This window comes from Pseudophryne corroboree, chromosome 7 (genome assembly GCF_028390025.1).
Source record: "Pseudophryne corroboree isolate aPseCor3 chromosome 7, aPseCor3.hap2, whole genome shotgun sequence".
Lineage (NCBI taxonomy): Eukaryota > Metazoa > Chordata > Amphibia > Anura > Myobatrachidae > Pseudophryne > Pseudophryne corroboree.
Window position 1 is genome coordinate 82,614,660 of NC_086450.1, and position 13,006 is coordinate 82,627,665.

At 44.7% G+C, this 13,006-nt stretch overlaps 1 protein-coding gene across 3 annotated transcripts in view; it reads right to left on the reverse strand.

The window, feature by feature from the left end:
- The window catches only part of RBM45 (RNA binding motif protein 45), a 124,026-nt gene that overhangs the window by 14,221 nt on the left and 96,799 nt on the right, over positions 1-13,006 (reverse strand). The window contains exon 11 of one of the 3 annotated variants that reach the window (XM_063933386.1): positions 1,131-1,388. The exons of the other annotated variants lie outside the window; for them this stretch is intronic. The gene's annotated coding sequence lies outside the window, so the exon portion shown is untranslated. Of the gene's footprint in view, positions 1-1,130; positions 1,389-13,006 lie in introns of those variants that run through there. 3 annotated transcript variants of the gene reach the window in all.

The following is a 13,006-nucleotide window of genomic DNA, read 5'->3' on the forward strand; positions in this document are numbered from 1 at the left end:
GCAAAACCCTTACAACATGCAGCATGGATCCATAGACTGGGCACCAACTTACCTGAATTGTAAGCTCTTCAAGCTCCGTGTATTCGTGTATTATCACTATAGGACATATTTTAGAACAGAAAACAAAACCGCACTGTGAGAGGCCTTAAAAAAAAAAAAACATCGGAACTAGAGGGAACACGTGTGGATGGAAGGACGGATAGCAAGAAAGATTCATCTGTAACTTTGTACGTGCTTAAAGCTAATTCCTGTGACGTATGAGGGCACATCTGTATAGAACAGCTGGATAGTCACCAGCTGCCTTAGGCTTTGTAAATGTTCTAATTCAGGCTGACAGAAATGACCATTTCATCTGTACAATTATTTAGATTTACTGAAACAGATTTCCATAAAATTAAAATGGAAGTTTGTACTGTAAAAGCCAATAAACATTAGCCATCGCAGAATGTGTATGTGAAATCTTCAGCGTGATGAGTACAGTACTTACACATTCTATGCACAATACTGTAGGTCTCCCCAGCCAAGGTGCCCCTTCTAGCTGGATTAGCTCCTAACTCTAATGAGGTCCATTATGCTTAATGGCATACATGGCCTCAGACAGAACTGCTAAAGAATTGAGAAAGGGCCTTAATATGTTTTTTTTTTTAGCTTTAATAAATGTTACATTTCCAGACTCCTGTGAATTTTATTTGCTCCGTCTCCTAGTACAAGGTGTCTCGCAATAAGTTAATGAGCTGATTAGCCGTGTCTCCTTGGCAGCCACTTGCTTAATCTCTTAAAAATAGAAGTTCCCCGACTCCATAACCCACTCTGCTCTGACCAGCAGAACATGGGGCCTTATTCAGGTTTGTTAGCAAACCAAAAGCAGCTCACTAATGCGCAAAACCATGCGCATTGCAGGTGGGGCAGATGTAACGTGTACAGAGTTAGATTTGGGTGGGGTGTTTTTAAACTAAAATCTAAATTGCAGTGGAAAAAATAAAGCAGCCAGTATTTGCCATGCACAGAAACAATATAACCCACCCAAATCTAACTCTCTGCACATATTACATCTGCCCCACCTGCAGTGCAGCATGGTTTTGCCCATTCGTGTGATTTCATGGTTTGCTAACAAACCTGAATAACCCTCATGGTCAGAATAGCCAATGCAAGCATATTGTGCGATCCGGAGAAATCATGGTTAACACTTTTCAATTCACCTTCACCACATTGTTATAATGACTCTGTGATCCCAACGCTTATATGTCAGGCTCTCTGACTCCCAAATTCAGCCTCTACCCTTTCTTCTTGTGCCTCTCCTGTTTTTTTTATCCCACCAGAGGTAAAGTTATCGTACTTTGAAATACTAATTTGTATAAGTCATGACTAATGCTGGGAACCAACGGTTTCTGCAGTTTAAAAAAACAAACAAAAAAAAAACATATTTTTAAATTAAAAATGATAGATTTAGATACAAATTAAATAAGTTACAGGCTATATATTTTAAAATAAAAATATTAAAAAAAATGTATGTTTTCAGAGAACCTAGAAAATGCATTTAGGAATATAGGATTACTAAATATATACCCATAATAAATTTTATTTCAGGAATCTGAATACACTCACATATGGTGTTAGGTTATTAATCACATCATGTTATGTATACAATCCTCACACAATAGAATTACATAGCATCCCACATCTTGACTAGCTTTCTTATACCCACATTGTAAATGGCAATGATCTGGCAGACAGAGTGAGAAGTACTCTTGCTGTACCATCAGGAAACGCCGAGGTTCTGCTGCATACTCAGCCAGAGTAAGCTAACCTCCCGCCATCCTTGGTGATGATCAGAGAGGTATGCGGTATCTGTAGGAGTGACACTTGAAGCATGTGTTAATTCCTCACACTGCCAATATATTTATGTTTGGCCGAATCATCAAATGTGGATAAGTAGTTTTGGTTTTCAAGAAAAATACAGCGTAGGTTACACCCAATCATGAGCAAACAGGAGAGCAATAATAGATTGTTTAATACAGGGCTCTTGTCTCAAAATAGTTTGCAGGCTACTCACAGAGACGGCAATTATCCAAAAAAACAAACAAACATAGGACTAGATTTATGAATATTCTTGGCAGGTGTCTTGCACTTTAATATTGCTACCATTTAAATTCCAGGTCAATCCCACCCGTTACTTCTGTAATCTAGCCCATGGTGTAGGAAGCAAGAACCTCTCCCACAGAGACCTCATACAGCCTAGGATCATGTCCCTCAACAATGGGGGCAATTCAATTGTTTTGCACGCCTGATTGTGCCTTAGCCCCTGTCTGTTTGGGTTTTATTTTTCATGCCCAGGCCTGGTTTAGCTGCGTAAAGCAGCTAAATTAAGTCTAAAAACCTGGACTTTTTGCAGATTCCTGCTCACCACCTCAGGAGGCTGCAGGCAGAAATTAGGCTAGTGTGCCCCATCAGCAGAGAAAATTGAATAGCTGACGACAGACGCGCAATACTGCAGCAGGGGGCAGATACAATGTGGCTCGCTGGGAACGATTCAGTTGTATGTATCCACTCTCTGGCTACAGTAAAAGGATGCATATAGGATAATGATTTTCAGTGCCTTTGCTTGTACTTATTCAATTTTATGAATATTAAAGCCAAACAAACCGGCTCACCAATACACTAGGATTACATTTAAGGCCTGAACAGTAGCTATCAGCGTACTGTAGGAATACAGGTGGATATATCAGATTACTGGTGTTACAATTCTTCCTACTGGGATTCTGTCAACAAAACCCTTCACTTTTGGTGAAACTAGCACAGGTATTAGCCCATCGTGTATCTGCCCGCACCCAATGTTGTCTGAATAATTTGACATTACAGACTACTTCCAATATCAAATGACAGTTTGCAGGAAAACGCTACAGCTGTTGACTTGCAGTCATCACACTTAGAGGACCAATTGTTTAGTGAAGTCTTTGAGCATTGTATACTGCACACTTTTTCTCCATAATAATAATAATAATAATAATAATTTTATTTATATAGCGCTCTTTCTCCAATAGGACTCAAGGCGCTTAACAGATACATAGCATAATATAGTACAAGCCAATCTTGGAGATGATTCGCCATCTTAAGGCCCGTACACACTGGTCGATATATCGGCCGTTCTCTTGAACGGCCGATACATCGCGGGACCGTCGGCCAGTGTGTATGGGCGATACGTCTGTGAACTCCGCCGTTCACAGACTTATCGCGGCGGCTGCGCAGCACAGCCGACGGCCAATATATCTAACGATATATTGGCGCGTCGCTGTGTGTGTGCGGGGCGGTCGTCCGACCACCCGTACACATGCTGCGGCGGCCGGCGGTGATTGACAGCTGAACTGGGCGGGCGCCCGCCCAGTTCATGACGTCAGTCCCCCGACGGATCAGGCAGTGTGTATGCACAGCACACTGCCCGATCCGTACATAGATTTATCTGCAGATCAATTGATCTGCAGATATATCTATTAGTGTGTACCCACCTTTACAGGCAGCCAGTGAAGGCAGTAGAGGATTGGGTGTTATGTGGCTAGAACGGGGCTGGTTGGTTAACAGCCTGGCAGCTGTGTTTTGCACCAGCTGTAAGCGTTGCAATTCTTTTGCTGGGAGACCAAGGTAGAGGGCATTACAGTAGTCTAATTGAGATGATACAAATGCATGTATGACTTTTGGCATATCATGCGAGGGAATTAAGTGCTTTATTCTGGCTATGTTCCTCAGGTGAAAGAATGAGGATTTGATTGTGGCTGATATCTGATGTTTAAGTGTCAAGCCACCATCCAGGACAACGCCAAGATTCCGCACTGACTATCACCATACCTGTCACATAGGGGGTACATTTACTAAGGAGGTAGGTTTTTTTTTATAGAACTGATGATGTTGCCCATAGTAACCAGATTATATATATTATCTTCTAGAAGCAGCTAGATAAATGTAAAGTAGAATCTGATTGGTTGCTATGAGCAACATAACCAGTTCTAGAAAAAAAAAAAAAAAGTCCCACCTTAGTAAATTTACCCCACAGTCTATGTATAAAACACAGGCTTTAACTTTGGCCAAAGCACTAGCTAGCAGAAGAACAAACCATAAGCCAAGCCTACCGTAAGTATAGACAGCCTTGTGGTTACATTTCTACATACCGCTGATCTAAGGCATGGTTATAACATGTAGTTGGGCAGCATGGTGGCACAATAGTTAGCTTGCTGCCTAATAGCACTGCAGTCTTGGGCTCAACTACTACCAAGGCCCATCAATGAGGGAGTTTGTATGTTCTCCCCATGTTTGCATGGATTTCCCATGGGTACTGTGGTTTTCTCCCACACTCCAGAAACATACTAAACAAGGTATTTAACTTATGGCAAAATAAAATATACCCTAATACATGTGTGTGTCCATGTGGCAAGGAATATAGAGTGTAAGCTCCACTGGAACTGGATCGGATGCTAATTGCCAAATAATCTTGTAAAGCGCTGCGTAATATGTGTGCACTTTATAAATAGCGGTTAATAAAGAAGGATCTTATTCAGCTTCAATTGCAGTTTTGCTAATTTAGCAAAACTGTAACTGCTAGCACTCACATGCTAGGGGACACCCAGCACAGGGCAAGGCCAACCAGCAATACAGCCGCAATTCAACTGCAATCGCATCGCAGACCCTGCAAAACAGAAGCCCCCTTCCTGCACAGCCTGGCTGCGAAGGCTGGCGCAGCGTAGCCATCTTACCCCTCGTAGAAGCTGTGTGTGACATCACGTGCCCCCGCAATGCCGCAAAAAAGCCTCGGCCTTTCAATCAGGCATAGGCATTCGCATCAATGCGATTGCATTTCCCGGCCCACGCAGAATAGGGTCTGAAAATGGGAAAATGTAAACGCATTACGGACACGAGTGAAGCTGAATAAGGGCCTAAATACACTTTAGGAAGGCGGATACTGACCTTCTTCCCAGGTTAGTATTTACACTAAACAAATTACCACAAAATAGTGTACCTGCAATGCTATGACAAATTAGAACGTGAGGATGCTCCCACATGGTTAATTCTCTAATTAAATAAATAATGGCAATCATAATTTGACACTGCTTTTTAAACATGCAAGCTGGGCATGCAAACGCTTCCCTGACAAATTGCTGGCTGGTATTTGCTAAGTGCCCAGAATAAAAATGACAGCAATGAAAAATAATTCTGCCAAGATGGAACCAGGAGAATTGAACGCTGAATGAATGCCAGAACAGCGCAGGAGCTGAAATCTCTGGTAACAAGATACCTACAATTCTCTCTTCTTTACCCAAATAGAAACAGCTGAAATAAAAACTCACCGTTTAGAACGCAACCTCCCGAGAGTTTTTATTACATTGGGGTAAATATCACAATATACTGTATACATAAAACATTTTTTCTGTATACTATGGTCACAGCTAAATCACAATATGGGGCCAATTCAATTAGCAGCTAATTAGCTCCTACAGCAACAATGCCTGCGACCTTTTGCAATTCAATTAGAAAACGGTGTAATGGGGGATTTAATGGGAGAAAATGCGGCTTTTAAAAGTTGGTGATAACTTTTAAGAGTTCTTATTTTAGTGTGACAATGTCAGAATAGAGGGGGTAAATCCAAGTTGATCGCAGCAGGAATTTTGTTAGCAGTTGGGCAAAACCATGTGCACTGCAGGGGAGGCAGATATAACATGTGCAGAGAGAGTTAGATTTGGGTGTGGTGTGTTCAATCTGCAATCTAATTTGCAGTGTAAAAATAAAACAGCCAGTACAGGTTGAGTATCCCATATCCAAATATTCCAAAATACGGAATATTCCGAAATACAGACTTTTTTGACTGAGAGCGAGATAGTGAAAAATAAGATTTTACTCACCGGTAAATCTATTTCTCGTAGTCCGTAGTGGATGCTGGGAACTCCGTAAGGACCATGGGGAATAGACGGGCTCCGCAGGAGACTGGGCACTCTAAAAGAAAGATTTGGTACTATCTGGTGTGCACTGGCTCCTCCCTCTATGCCCCTCCTCCAGACCTCAGTTAGGATACTGTGCCCGGAAGAGCTGACACAATAAGGAAGGATTTTGAATCCCGGGTAAGACTCATACCAGCCACACCAATCACACCGTATAACTCGTGATACTATACCCAGTTAACAGTATGAAACATAACTGAGCCTCTCAACAGATGGCTCAACAATAACCCTTTAGTTAGGCAATAACTATACACAAGTATTGCAGACAATCCGCACTTGGGATGGGCGCCCAGCATCCACTACGGACTACGAGAAATAGATTTACCGGTGAGTAAAATCTTATTTTCTCTGACGTCCTAGTGGATGCTGGGAACTCCGTAAGGACCATGGGGATTATACCAAAGCTCCCAAACGGGCGGGAGAGTGCGGAGGACTCTGCAGCACCGAATGAGAGAACTCAAGGTCCTCCTCAGCCAGGGTATCAAATTTGTAGAATTTAGCAAACGTGTTTGCCCCTGACCAAGTTGCAGCTCGGCAAAGTTGTAAAGCCGAGACCCCTCGGGCAGCCGCCCAAGATGAGCCCACCTTCCTTGTGGAATGGGCTTTTACTGATTTAGGATGCGGCAATCCAGCCGCAGAATGCGCCAGCTGAATTGTGCTACAAATCCAGCGAGCAATAGTCTGCTTAGAAGCAGGAGCACCTATTTTGTTGGGTGCATACAGGATAAAAAGCGAGTCAGTTTTCCTGACTCCAGCCGTCCTGGAAACATACATTTTCAAGGCCCTGACTACGTCCAGTAACTTGGAATCTTCCAAGTCCCTAGTAGCCGCAGGCACTACAATAGGTTGGTTCAAGTGAAAAGCTGATACCACCTTAGGGAGAAACTGGGGACGAGTCCTCAATTCTGCCCTATCCATATGGAAAATCAGATAAGGGCTTTTACATGACAAAGCCGCCAATTCTGACACCCGCCTGGCCGAAGCCAAGGCCAATAACATGACCACTTTCCACATGAGATATTTCAGATCCACAGTTTTAAGTGGCTCAAACCAATGTGATTTCAGGAAACTCAACACCACATTGAGATCCCAAGGTGCCACAGGAGGCACAAAAGGGGGCTGAATACAAAGCACTCCCTTTACAAAAGTCTGAACTTCAGGCAGTGAAGCCAGTTCTTTCTGGAAGAAAATCGACAGAGCCGAAATCTGGACCTTAATGGAACCCAATTTTAGGCCATAGTCACTCCCGACTGTAGGAAGTGCAGAAAACGACCCAGCTGAAATTCCTCTGTAGGGGCCTTCCTGGCCTCACACCACGCAACATATTTTCGCCAAATACGGTGATAATGGTTTGCGGTTACTTCTTTCCTGACTTTTATCAGCGTAGGAATGACTTCCTCCGGAATGCCCTTTTCCTTTAGGATCCGGAATTCAACCGCCATGCCGTCAAACGCAGCCGCGGTAAGTCTTGGAACAGACAGGGCCCCTGCTGTAGCAGATCCTGTCTGAGCGGTAGAGGCCATGGGTCCTCCGATATCATTTCTTGAAGTTCTGGGTACCAAGCTCTTCTTGGCCAATCCGGAACCACGAGTATCGTTCTTACTCCTCGCCTTATTATTCTCAGTACCTTTGGTATGAGAGGCAGAGGAGGGAACACATAAACCGACTGGTACACCCACGGTGTCACTAGAGCGTCCACAGCTATCGCCTGAGGGTCCCTTGACCTGGCGCAATATCTCTTTAGCTTTTTGTTGAGGCGGGACGCCATCATGTCCACCTGTGGCCTTTCCCAACGGTTTACCAACAGTTGGAAGACTTCTGGATGAAGTCCCCACTCTCCCGGGTGTAGGTCGTGTCTGCTTCCCAGTTGTCCACTCCCGGAATGAACACTGCTGACAGTGCTAGTACGTGATTTTCCGCCCATCGGAGAATCCTTGTGGCTTCTGCCATCGCCATCCTGCTTCTTGTGCCGACCTGACGGTTTACATGGGCGACTGCCGTGATGTTGTCTGATTGGATCAGTACCGGCTGGTTTTGAAGCAGGGGCCTTGCCTGACTTGTAAATGGCCCTCAGTTCCAGAATATTTATGTGTAGGGACGCCTCCTGACTTGACCAAAGTCCCTGGAAATTTCTTCCCTGTGTGACTGCTCCCCAGCCTCGAAGGCTGGCATCCGTGGTCACCAGGACCCAGTCCTGTATGCCGAATCTGCGGCCCTCTAGAAGATGAGCACTCTGTAGCCACCACAGTAGAGACACCCTGGTCCTTGGAGACAGGGTTATCAGTCGATGCATCTGAAGATGCGATCCCGACCACTTGTCCAAGAGGTCCCACTGGAAGGTCCTTGCATGTAACCCGCCGAATGGAATTGCTTCGTATGAAGCCACCATTTTTCCCAGGACTCGTGTGCAGTGATGCACCGATACCCGTTTTGGTTTCAGGAGGTCTCTGACTAGAGATGACAGCTCCTTGGCTTTCTCCTGCGGGAGAAACACTGTTTTCTGTTCTGTGTCCAGAACCATCCCCAGGAACAGTAGGCGTGTGGAAGGAACCAGCTGTGACTTTGGAATGTTTAGAATCCAGCCATGCTGTTGTAGCACTTCCTGAGATAGTGCTACTCCAACCAACAACTGCTCCTTGGACCTCGCCTTTATAAGGAGATCGTCCAAGTACGGGATAATTAAAACTCCCTTTTTTCGAAGGAGTATCATCATTTCTGCCATTACCTTGGTAAACACCCTCGGTGCCGTGGACAGTCCAAACGGCAGTTGGTAATGGCAATCCTGTACCACAAATCTGAGGTACTCCTGGTGAGGAAGGTAAATGGGGACATGCAATAACCGCCCTGAGCGATTCCATCTTGAACTTGAATCTTTTTATGTATGTGTTCAAGGATTTCAAATTTAAAATGGGTCTCACCGAACCGTCCGGTTTCGGTACCACAAACAGTGTGGAATAGTAACCCCGTCCTTGTTGAAGTAGGGGCACCTTGACTATCACCTGCTGGGAATACAGCTTGTGAATTGCCTCTAGCACAGCCTCCCTGCCCGAGGGAGTTGTCGGCAAGGCAGATTTGAGGAAACGGCGGGGGGGAGACGCCTCGAATTCCAGCTTGTACCCCTGAGATACTACTTGAAGGATCCAGGGATCCACCCGTGAGCGAACCCACTGATCGCTGAAATTTTTGAGGCGGCCCCCCACCGTACCTGGCTCCGCCTGTGGAGCCCCACCGTCATGCAGCGGATTTGGAAGAAGTGGGGGAGGACTTTTGTTCCTGGGAACCTGCTGTTTGTTGCAGCTTTTTTCCCCTACCTCTGCCTCTAGACAGAAAGGACCCGCCTTTTCCCCGCCTGTTTTTCTGGGGTCGAAAGGACTGTACCTGATAATACGGCGCTTTCTTAGGCTGTGAGGGGACATGGGGCAAAAATGCTGACTTCCCAGCTGTTGCTGTGGAAACAAGGTCTGAGAGACCATCCCCGAATAACTCCTCACTCTTATAAGGCAAAACTTCCATGTGCCTTTTTGAATCTGCATCCCCTGTCCACTGCCGAGTCCATAAGCCTCTCCTAGCAGAAATGGACAATGCACTTATTCTAGATGCCAGCCGGCAGATCTCCCTCTGTGCATCTCTCATGTATAAGACTGAGTCTTTTATATGCTCTACGGTTAGCAATATAGTGTCCCTGTCTAGGGTGTCAATATTTTCCGACAGGGAATCTGACCATGCAGCAGCAGCACTGCACATCCACGCTGAAGCAATAGCTGGTCTCAGTATAACACCAGTGTGTGTGTGTGTGTGTGTGTGTGTGTGTGTGTGTGTGTGTGTGTATATATATATATATATATATATATATATATATATATATACACATACATACATATATATATATATATATATATACATACATATATATACATACATATATATATACACTTCAGGATAGCCTCCTGCTTTCTATCAGCAGGTTCCTTTAGGGCGGCCGTATCCGGAGACGGTAGTGCCACCTTTTTTGACAAACGTGTGAGCGCTTTATCCACCCTAGGGGGAGTTTCCCAACGTGGCCTATCCTCTGGCGAGAAAGGGAACGCCATTAGTCATTTTTTTGAAATTACCAATTTTTTATCGGGAAAAGCCCACGCTTCTTCACACACTTCATTTAATTCTTCAGATGGGGGAAAAACTATTGGTAGTTTTTTCTCCCCAAACATAATACCCTTTTTTGAGGTACCTGGGTTTATATCAGAAATGTGTAATACCTCTTTCATTGCCTCAATCATGCAACGAATGGCCCTAGTGGACATTAAATTTGACTCATCGTCGTCGACACTGGTATCAGTATCCGTGTCGACATCTGTGTCTGCCATCTGAGGTAGTGGGCGCTTTAGAGCCCCTGATGGCCTTTGAGTCGTCTGGGCAGGCAGGAGCTGAGAAGCCGGCTGTCCCGCATTTGGCATGTCGTCAAATTTTTTATGTAAGGAGTCGACACTTGCACGTAATTCCTTCCATAAGTCCATCCACTCAGGTGTCTGCCCCGCAGGGGGTGACATCACATTTATAGGCATCTGCCCTGCTTCCACATAAGCCTCCTCATCAAACATGTCGACACAGCCGTACAGACACACCGCACACACACAGGGAATGCTCTTAAAGGAGACAGGACCCCACAAAAGCCCTTTGGGGAGACAGAGAGAGAGAGTATGCCAGCACACACCAGAGCGCTATATAATGCAGGGACTAACTTTATTATGTCCCCTTATAGCTGCTATAAGTTATACTGCGCCTAAATTTAGTGCCCCCCCTCTCTTTTTTACCCTTTCTGTAGTGTAGACTGCAGGGGAGAGCCAGGGAGCTTCCTTCCAGCGGAACTGTGAGGGAGAAATGGCGCCAGTGTGCTGAGGGAGATGGCTCCGCCCCTTTTTCGGCAGACTTTTCTCCCGCTTTTTTATGGATTCTGGCAGGGGTAATTTCCACATATATAGCCTCTGGGGCTATATATTGTGGTTATTTTGCCAGCCAAGGTGTTTTTATTGCTGCTCAGGGCGCCCCCCCCAGCGCCCTGCACCCTCAGTGACCGGAGTGTGAAGTGTGTATGAGGAGCAATGGCGCACAGCTGCAGTGCTGTGCGCTACCTTGGTGAAGACTGAAGTCTTCTGCCGCCGATTTTCCGGACCATCCTCATGCTTCTGGCTCTGTAAGGGGGACGGCGGCGCGGCTCCGGGAACGAACACCAAGGACGGGTCCTGCGGTCGCTCCCTCTGAAGCTAATGGTGTCCAGTAGCCTAAGAAGCCCAAGCTAGCTGCAAGCAGGTAGGTTCGCTTCTTCTCCCCTTAGTCCCTCGTTGCAGTGAGCCTATTGCCAGCAGGTCTCACTGTAAAATAAAAAACCTAACATATACTTTCCTTCTAGGGGCTCAGGAGAGCCCCTAGTGTGCATCCAGCTCGGCCGGGCACAGAAATCTAACTGAGGTCTGGAGGAGGGGCATAGAGGGAGGAGCCAGTGCACACCAGATAGTACCAAATCTTTCTTTTAGAGTGCCCAGTCTCCTGCGGAGCCCGTCTATTCCCCATGGTCCTTACGGAGTTCCCAGCATCCACTAGGACATCAGAGAAACTTTGGTCAATGTACACACACTGTTTAATACACAAAGTTATTAAAGATATTGCATTAAATGACCTTCAGGCTGTGTGTATAAGGTGTATATGAAACATAAATGAATTGTGTGAATGTACACACACTTTGTTTAATGCACAAATTTACAAAAAATATTGTCTAAAATGACCTTCAGGCTGTATGCATAAGGTGTATATGTAACAAATGCATTCTGCGCTTAGATTTAGGTCCCATCACCATATCATCTCATTATGGTATGCAATTATTCCAAAATACGGAAAAATCCGATATCCAAAATACCTCTGGTCCCAAGCATTTTGGATAAGGGATACTCAACCTGTATTTACCCTGCACAGAAACAAAATAACCCACCCAAATCTAACTCTCTCTGCACATGTTATATCTGCCTCCCCTGCAGTGCACATGGTTTTGCCCAACTGCTAACAAAATTCCTGCTGCGATCAACTTGGCATTACCCCCAGAGTGCAGTTCCTCTGCTACACCCTTTCTAATGAATAATAATGTATTTAAGGTGTTTAAACAGAAAAAACATTGACAATAAGGACAATTAATTTTCTATGTAATGTCTGCAAAGCAGAGAACTGGTTTTTGAACTTGCAGATGGTAGGTGTAGATATTTTTGGAAACTACCATCTGCAAGTTGAAGAACCCCTATTCCATTAATACAATATATTTTTGTAGGCAAATATATATTTTTTGCCAATATTTGACTACTTGTACATGCACAAATAAAAAACACAAATAAAAGACATTTACATTTATTCCAAAATACTGTCAACACTTATTTGCTGAAAATGTTCAAGTTGGTTGTAACCTTCATTTACCACTTAACTGACCATGTATTTTTTTTCCTCCAAAAACCACTCAGAAATTGTCAGGTTTTTTTTTTTATGAGTGAATTAGGTGAAAAACATGTATTTAAACTTATCCAAAGTGATTTTATTTATTAAAAAAGAAAATGTGATATTTGTATCCCCCCCCAAAAAAAATAATCATCAGTCTTCCCCAACAGAACATCGCTACCATCAAAAAAATTGTGGCTTTCATTTTAAAAACCGGGGTAGCCACCAGGTACACAGAGGGGATTACTTTACACTTCCCCAGTGGCTGCACTGGAGGAGAGTGCAGGGAGGCAGAGGGACCTTCCAGTCCCTCTGACTTATCTTCCCTGCAGCTGCGCCCACTGTATCGGACTGGTAGCATCCTATGCGAGGTCAGATAAAAGCACTTGCTGGTCACATCTGATGACAGCAACTGGACTCTGAACTTCCATAATCCTCCAGGGTTCAGCATCCAGAGCTTGAATGTAAATGCATGCAGACAGTCAATTGGACAAGCTAGGAGACACAGAAGACCATGAAAGTGCAAAACTCAGGAATGCCAGGGACCCGAT